Raw genomic sequence first — 9,655 nt, forward strand, 5'->3', positions numbered from 1 at the left:
AACCAAAAGAAAAAAGAAGAAAAAGAAATGAACAAAGCCTGCAAGAAGTATGGGATTATGTAAAAGGAACAAATCTACGTCTGATTGGGGTGCCTAAAAGTGAGGGGGAAAATGGAACCAAGTTGGAAAACACTCTTCAGGATATCATCCAGGAGAACTTCCCCACCTAGTAGGGCAGGCCAACATTCAAATTCAGGAAATACAGAGAACGCCACAAAGATACTCCTCCAGAAGAGCAACTCCAAGACACATAATTGCCAGATTCACCAAAGTTGAAATGAAGGAAAAATCTTAAGGGCAGCCAGAGAGAAAGGTCGGGTTACCCACAAAGGGAAGCCCATCAGACTAACAGCAGACCTCTTGGCAGAAACTCTACAAGCCAGAAGAGAGTGGGGGCCAATATTCAACGTTCTTAAAGAAAAGAAATTTGAACCCAGAATTTCATATCCAGCCAAACTAAGTTTCTTCAGTGAAGGAGAAATAAAATCCTTTACAGATAAGCAAATGCTTAGAGATTTTGTCACCACCAGGCCTGCCTTACAAGAGACCCTGAAGGAAGACCTAACCATGGAAAGGAACAACCGGTACCAGCCATTGCAAAAACATGCCAAAATGTAAAGGCCATCGAGGCTAGGAAGAAACTACATCAACTAACGAGCAAAATAACCAGTTAATATCATAATGACAGGATCAAGTTCACACATAACAATATTAACCTGAAATGTTAATGGACTAAATGCTCCAAGTAAAACACACAGACTGGCAAACTGGATAAAGAGTCAAGACCCATCAGTCTGCTGTATTCAGGAGACCCATCTCACATGCAGAGACATACATAGGCTCAAAATAAAGGGATGGAGGAAGATCTACCAAGCAAATGGAGAACAAAAAAAGCAGGGGTTGCAATCCTAGTCTCTGATAAAATAGACTTTAAACCATCAAAGATCAAAAGAGACAAAGAAGGTCATTACATAATGGTAAAGGGTTCAATTCAACAGGAAGAGCTAACTATCCTAAATATATATGCACCCAATACAGGAGCACCCAGATTCATAAAGCAAGTCCTTAGAGACGTACAAAGAGACTTAGACTCCCATACAATAATAATGGGAAACTACAACACTCCACTGTCAACATTAGACAGATCAACGAGACAGAAAGTTAACAAGGATATCCAGGAATTGAACTCATCTCTGCACCAAGCGGACCTAATAGACATCTATAGAACTCTCCACCCCAAATCAACAGATATACATTCTTCTCAGCACCACATCGCACTTATTCAAAATTGACCACATAATTGGAAGTAAAGCACTCCTCAGCAAATGTAAAAGAACAGAAATTATAACAAACTGTCTCTCAGACCACAGTGCAATCAAACTAGAACTCAGGACTAAGAAACTCAATCAAAACCGCTCAACTACATGGAAACTGAACAACCTGCTCCTGAATGACTACTGGGTACATAACGAAATGAAGGCAGAAATAAAGATGTTCTTTGAAACCAATGAGAACAAAGATACAACATACCAGAATCTCTGGGACACATTTAAAGCCGTGTGTAGAGGGAAATTTATTGTACTAAATGCCCACAAGAGAAAGCTGGAAAGATCTAAAATTGACACTCTAACATCACAATTAAAAGAACTGGAGAAGCAAGAGCAAACATATTCAAAAGCTAGCAGAAGGCAAGAAATAACTAAGATCAGAGCAGAACTGAAGGAGATAGAGACACAAAAAAACCCTCCAAAAAATCAATGAATCCAGGAGTTGGTTTTTTGAAAAAATCAACAAAATTGACAGACCGCTAGCAAGGCTAATAAAGAAAAAAAGAGAGAAGAATCAAACAGATACAATAAAAAATGATAAAGGGGATATCACCACGGACCCCACAGAAATACAAACTACTATCAGAAAATACTATAAACACCTCTACGCAAATAAACTAGAAAATCTAGAAGAAATGGATCATTTTCTGGACACTTACACTCTTCCAAGACTAAACCAGGAATAAGTTGAATCCCTGAATAGACCAATAGCAGGCTCTGAAATTGAGACAATAATTAATAGCCTACCAACCAAACAAAGTCCAGGACCAGATGGATTCACAGCTGAATTCTACCAGAGGTACAAAGAGGAGCTAGTACCATTCCTTCTGAAACGATTCCAATCAATAGAAAAAGAGGGAATCCTCCCTAACTCATTTTATGAGGCCAACATCATCCTGATACCAAAGCCTGGCAGAGACACAACAAAAAAAGAGAATTTTAGACCAATATCCTGATGAACATCGATGCAAAAATTCTCAATAAAATACTGGCAAACCAGATTCAGCAGCACATCAAAAAGCTTATCCACCATGATCAAGTGGGCTTCATCCCTGGGATGCAAGGCTGCTTCAACATTTGCAAATCAATAAACGTAATCCAGCATATAAACAGAACCAAAGACAAGAACCACATGATTATCTCAATAGATGCAGAAAAGGCTTTTGACAAAATTCAACAGCCCTTCAGGCTAAAAACTCTCAATAAATTCGGTATTGATGGAACGTTCCTCAAAACAATAAGAGCTATTTATGACAAACCCACAGCTAATATCATACTGAATGGGCAAAAACTGGAAAAATTCCCTTTGAAAACTGGCACAAGACAGGGATGCCCTCTCTCACCACTCCTATTCAACATAGTCTTGGAAGTTCTGGCTAGGGCAATCAGGCAAGAGAAAGAAATCAAGGGTATCCAGTTAGGAAAAGAAGAAGTCAAATTGTCCCTGTTTGCAGATGACATGATTGTATATTTAGAAAACCCCATTGTCTCAGCTCAAAATCTCCTTAAGCTGATAAGCAACTTCAGCAAAGTCTCAGGATACAAAATTAATGTGCAAAAATCACAAGCATTCTTATACACCAGTAACAGACAAACAGAGAGCCAAATCAGGAATGAACTTCCATTCACAATTGCTTCAAAGAGAATAGAATACCTAGGAATCCAACTCACAAGGGATGTAAAGGACCTCTTCAAGGAGAACTACAAACCACTGCTCAGTGAAATAAAAGAGGACACAAACAAATGGAAGAACATACCATGCTCATAGATAGGAAGAATCAATATCGTGAAAATGGCCACACTGCCCAAGGTTATTTATAGATTCAATGCCATCCCCATCAAGCTACCAATGAGTTTCTTCACAGAATTGGAAAAAACTGCTTTAAAGTTCCTATGGAACCAAAAAAGAGCCCGCATTGCCAAGACAATCCTAAGTCAAAAGAACAAAGCTGGAGGCATCACGCTACCTGACTTCAAACTATACTACAAGGCTACAGTAACCAAAACATCATGGTACTGGTACCAAAACAGAGATATAGACCAATGGAACAGAACAGAGTCTGCAGAAATAATACCACACATCTACAGCCATCTGATCTTTGACACACCTGAGAGAAACAAGAAATGGGGAAAGGACTCCCTATTTAATAAATGGTGCTGGGAAAATTGGCTAGCCATAAGTAGAAGGCTGAAACTGGACCCTTTCCTTACTCCTTATACAAAAACTAATTCAAGATGGATTAGAGACTTAAATGTTAGACCTAATACCATAAAAACCCTAGAAGAAAACCTAGGTAGTACCATTCAGGACATAGGCATGGGCAAGGACTTCATGTCTAAAACACCAAAAGCAATGGCAACAAAAGCCAAAATTGACAAATGGGATATGATTAAACTAAAGAGCTTCTGCACAGCAAAAGAAACTACCATCAGAGTCAACAGGCAACCTACAGAATGGGAAAAAATTTTTGCAATCTACTCATCTGACAAAGGGCTAATATCCAGAACCTACAAAGAACTCAAACAAAAATACAAGAAAAAAAACAAACAACCCCATCAAAAAGTGGGCAAAGGATATGAACAGACATTTCTCAAAAGAAGACATTCATACAGGCAACAGACACATGAAAAAATGCTCATCATCACTGGCCATCAGAGAAATGCAAATCAAAACCACAATGAGATACCATCTCACACCAGTTAGAATGGCAATCATTAAAAAGTCAGGAAACAACAGGTGCTGGAGAGGATGTGGAGAAATAGGAACACTTTTACACTGTTGGTTGGATTGTAAACTAGTTCAACCACTATGGAAAACAGTATGGCGATTCCTCAAGGATCTAGAACTAGATGTACCATATGACCCAGCCATCCCACTACTGGGTATATACCCAAAGGATTATAAATCATGCTGCTATAAAGACATGCACACGTATGTTTATTGTGGCACTATTCACAATAGCAAAGACTTGGAATCAACCCAAATGTCCATCTGTAACAGACTGGATTGAGACAATGTGGCACATATACACCATGGAATATTATGCAGCCATAAAAAAGGATGAGTTTGCATCCTTTGTAGGGACATGGATGCAGCTGGAAACCATCATTCTTAGCAAACTATCACAAGAACAGAAAACCAAACACCGCATGTTCTCACTCATAGGTGGGAACTGAACAATGAGATCACTTGGACTCGGGAAGGGGAACATCACACATCAGGGCCTATCATGGAGGGGGGGAGGGGGGAGGGATTGCATTGGGAGTTATACCTGATGTAAATTATCAGTTGATGGGTGCTGACGAGTTGATGGGTGCAGCACACCAACATGGCACAAGTATACATATGTAACAAACCTGCACGTTATGCACATGTACCCTAGAACTTAAAGTATAATAAAAAAAAAATTGAAGACAAGAAAAAAAAAAAGAAAGGGAAAGAAAGAAAGAAGGAAGGAAGGAAGAAGAAAGAAGAAAGAAGAAAGAAAGAAAGAAAGAAAGAAAGAAAGAAAGAGAGGGAGGAAGGAGAAAGAGGAAGGAAGGAAGGAAAGAAAGAAAGAAAAGAAAGAAAGGGGAAGGAAGGAAGGAGAAAGAAAGGAAGGAAGGAAAGAAAGAGGAAGGAAGGAAGAAGAAAGAAAAAAGGAAGAAGAAAGAGAAAGAAAGAAAGAGGAAGGAAGGAAGCAGACAGAAAGAAAAAAGGAAGAAGAAAGAGAAAGAAAGAAAGAAAGAAAGAAAGAGAAAGAAAGGAAGGAAGGAAAGAAAGAAAAGAAGGAAGGAAGCAAAGAAAGAAGGACAAAGAAAGAAAGAAAAAATTATTTCAGAGGCAAAATTAAGAGACTTTTAAATAAATCAATGCGTGAATTGATGGAGAAGTGGAATTGTGGAATCTAAGACATGCAACTGGATTAATGATGATGGTGGGTAGTTTGCAAAGACAACCACAACAACCCCTCCCATTCAAGAGTGGATATTATTTTGTAATTGACTTTGCCACTTCTCCTGTCAAGAGGTGGAATCTATTTCCCCACTGCTGAAATCTGGGCTGGCTTTGGGATTTGCTTTGGCCAATAGAATTTGGCAGACGTAGCACTGTGTGACTTCTGAGGACAGATTTCAAAGGGCCTAGCAGCTCCTGCTTTTGTCCTCATGGATACTGCCCAGAGTCTGTCATAGACAGACACTAGTCTAACATTCTAGAAAATAGGAGAAAATATGGTGTGAGGGCCATTAGGTGGACTGGGGTAGGGGTGGGAGAAGGTATGCTAGTCAATAGCCAGAGCCAACTGTAAAACAAATGCATGATGCCATCTTGGACCTTCCATCCCAGATGACTTTGTAGCTTAATGAATGAGTAATCCCAGGAAAAAAATACCAGAACTGCCAACTAACCAATGGAATCATGAGAAAGAATGATTTGTTGTTATCTGGGGTGATGTGTTGTGTAGCAATAGATAACTAAAATAAATATTGGCACTTGGAAGTAGAATAGAGTGATACCATAACAAAAACCTAAAAGATACAGCATTTATTTGGTGACTGGCAGCTGGTGGAGGCTGGAAGGCAGTGAGGAGAATGTCAGTGAAAGCCGTGAGGCATTGTTATTAGAAGCAGGAATAGGGTGACTTGCATTATGAAATGGTGGAACAACTAGCAAATATATCACTTGTAGTAACTTATTATAGAACATATATAATTTGTCTGCCAAGATTTTGGTTTCCAGGCAGAACACTGAACTTACCAAGTGGCTTTTTTTACCTGGGTATGATAAAGAATTGCAAAATAAAGATGAACTAAAAAGGAAATTGTTCCATTTACCAGCATAATTTACAGGAAATATAGATGGGTCAGGATTTGTTAAGTTGGAAAATAAAACTGTTTCTCATCACTCCTCTCTTCAGAAAGCAACAGATTTTCAAAGCCAGAAATGGTCACAAGATAAAGATCAAACCAATAATATAGTTTATTGTAAGATCCCTTGTTAACACCGCTGAAAGATTTTAAATAGTGATTAGTAGATACATTCAGCTGGGAAAAAAAACTTCCAAGAACCTAAAGTTACCATCCTATGGCAGCCTTACAAATAGCTCAAGGTAGAGAGAAAGGTCTGTCTCAAAAAGAATTATGGATGTGACTGACTTGTGGGGTACAGAATGAATCCAATCAGATTTATAGGAAACTCACAATGTTTTAAGAAAATTATATTGGCCAGGTGCGGTGGCTCAAGCCTGTAATCCCAGCACTTTGGGAGGCCGAGATGGGCGGATCACAAGGTCAGGAGATCGAGACCATCCTGGCTAACATGGCAAAACCCCGTCTCTACTAAAAAATACAAAAAACTAGCCGGGCGAGGTGGCAGGCGCCTGTAGTCCCAACTACTCGGGAGGCTGAGGCAGGAGAATGGCGTGAACCCGGGAGGCGGAGCTTGCAGTGAGCTGAGATCCGGCCACTGCACTCCAGCCTGGGCGACAGAGCGAGAGTCCGTCTCAAAAAAAACAAAAAAAAAAAAAAAAAAAAAGAAAATTATATCACCTTGGACTAAAAGGTCCAAAGATCATTCAAAACGAAAAGAGAGCTCTAGGCCCTAATTTCCTATTGGCAAGAAGCAGACTGAGAAAGCTACTCAGATGCAAACATAGTTCACTTCCTAAAGAAAAACAAGAAACCAGAATATGAAGCAAGAGCCCTGAGTGTAGAGCCAAGAGACTAGGTGAACAATTGGTTAGGGAACCACTGAGAAAGCAGAATATACTCTAATTAAAGAAAACTGGAGAAACTGGTGACATGTACCTGGCTACAGCGTTGCTACAGTCTAGTTGCTGGTCTTCCTCCTTTTGAATGGGAGCATCTATTGGAATGATCTGTTTGGGTGTGTGAAGTACAGATAGCTGGGTCTTTTAAATTCACAGATCTCTGGAACAGGATCCACACCCAGGACAAGATTGAATGTACAGGAAATTTATTTAGGGAAGTACCTGTGAGAGAATATGGTAAGGAAGCCTGTAAAGGCCAGGATGCATGAGTCTGCAATGACATTCTGACCCCAAGTGAAGGAGAGAAGGAAGGAAAGGTGGATGGAAGCATCTTAGACTGCTGTGTGTTGTAAGGAGTGTTTGGCAAGGTCACCGGAAGAGACTCGTGCCAACATCACTTATCGCAGTAGTCCCTCATCTCTAAAAATTAGCCTTCCATTGTATCCCTTCTGTACCTTGTCTTTGTCTGGGAGCAGCCCACCGGAGGTTGGCCACAGTGCAAATATAGGAAGGATTGTGAAGCACAGCAGCCAGCTGTGCATAAGCTCCCTACTGTCACTGATCTGAGAGATGCCTTCACGTAGCCACCACAAACCACCACCTGACAATTCCCAAACCCTAATCTCCAGGCCTAGCTTCTGTTTAAGAATTCGAATTATAATTTTTATTGTCACCAATTCTGTTCAGCCAAGGCCCCAAGCACCTCATTAATAAGTCATTATTGAGTCCCTATTATACACCAGACATTGTATTATTCTGAAGAAGCTCATAGACTAAACAGAGAGATAAATATGTAATAAATAATTACAAATCATGTGTTCTTTCAACAAGTATTGACTGTGAACCTATTATATACCAGGCAATGGTAGAAGTGTTAGAGATATAACAGTAAATAAAACATGACAAAGTGCCCTACTTGGACGACTGGTGCCAGCTGGATAAGTCAAATAAATAGCCACATAATTATCATACAATGTAGTATGTGAGTTAGAAAAGACATTCTCTATAGCTTAAAGTACACATAGGAGCTGGAGCTGTTCATGTGAAAAAGGGGAAAGGCAGGGTTTCCCAGATTCTCAGAACAGCATAGGCAATGACATGTAACAACATAGTTTGTGAAAAACTACCTGATCTTAGTTGTTGCAACTGGCAATTTAGTAATTGAAGTGAAAAATAACAAGTCCTGAAGTTGAATGTTTGCCTAATGAATGAACGGTTATGAAAGGAGAAAGAGGTGTGGAAAAGATGAGAAGGATATTTTAGGATATTGTGAGGATTTGGTGAAAGATTGGATTTGGGGTGGCAGAAAAAAAGACTTGGTGAAAGACTGGATTTGGGGTGGCAGAAATAAAGAATCCTCTCAGTCTCAATATGTCCAACACTTGTCTCACTTCTTGTATTTCATCTCTTTCTTATTCCACCATTCACAAAAGTGCTCTAGTTGGAATCCACAGAGCTTGGTATGCACGCCGTAAATTCATATTGAGTAAATTAATTACTATGAGTCTAAAACATGACTGATGTCATTTCCTGTATTATCAGGGTTCTTATCTTCAACCACAAAATCCATTCTGGCTAATTTAAGCAGAAAAATGACTTATTAAAGGGTATTAAATAGCTCACAGAAAAAGGAGGGAGCTGGAGAAACAGATTGGAAGTTGAGCTTTTAGGAATAATGCCCAAAACCAAATGGCAGAACACTGCTGAGAGGAAGTGGTGCCACCACCTCCAGTGCTAAGAACTAAGCACTAGGAACTTGATGGAAATGGCTGCTGCAGATGGCACCACTGCCACTCTTCATCACGTATTTGGCCTCCCAACACCACACTGCTGCCACCCACAACAGCAACAACAAAGTCTTACGTGAAGCCTGTTTCCTTAGGCAACAAGTCTTGTGTGGGCTTATCTGATTGGTGGAGCCTGAGTCACTTGCCTGAATCTCAGCTTCATGGGAGACTGAAGAATTTGAGTTTTATCTTCAAAGTCAGAACACCTATGTTGAGAAAGTTTAATTCAATGTGAGAAATTCCCCAAATATAAAACGTATTCAAGCCATGATAGGCAGTTATGCAGATGATGTGCATAACTTCACTCATCTTGTGATTTTTATCTAACAATTAACTTAAAGGTCTGTTTAGAAAAGGCTCCAAGCAAACCATCCAAAATTAAAAAGGAATAGTCCCTGTCTTCAGTACACACTTCAGAAGTTAAAACCCCTTTAAAAACTTTGACTGTTCCCTGCTGCAAACAAAGACAGTGTGTCACAAGTTTTGATTGCAACTAATGTGTGACACTGTTTTAAATAAACAGTTAGGCCTATGTTCTCAAAACACATCCTCTTTCTCCAAGTGTACAAAGTTGGCTGACAATTTCTTCCATTTAGTGGGTTCCATTATTTATCTTGGATTGAATAACAGTCTATTTTCTTCTTTCTTCTTCAAATTGAACAGTTTGGGAGTGCTGTGTATCATTCTGTCAGCTACCACTGCTAGTTCCTGAATAAAATTTGCTCAAATGTTTTATAGTCTAATCCAGTGCTTCCAGTAGAACTGTCTGTGATAATAGAACTGTTGTATA

Source organism: Trachypithecus francoisi, unplaced genomic scaffold (assembly GCF_009764315.1).
Source record: "Trachypithecus francoisi isolate TF-2019V2 unplaced genomic scaffold, Tfra_2.0 Lachesis_group3, whole genome shotgun sequence".
In the NCBI taxonomy this organism is placed as follows: Eukaryota; Metazoa; Chordata; class Mammalia; order Primates; family Cercopithecidae; genus Trachypithecus; species Trachypithecus francoisi.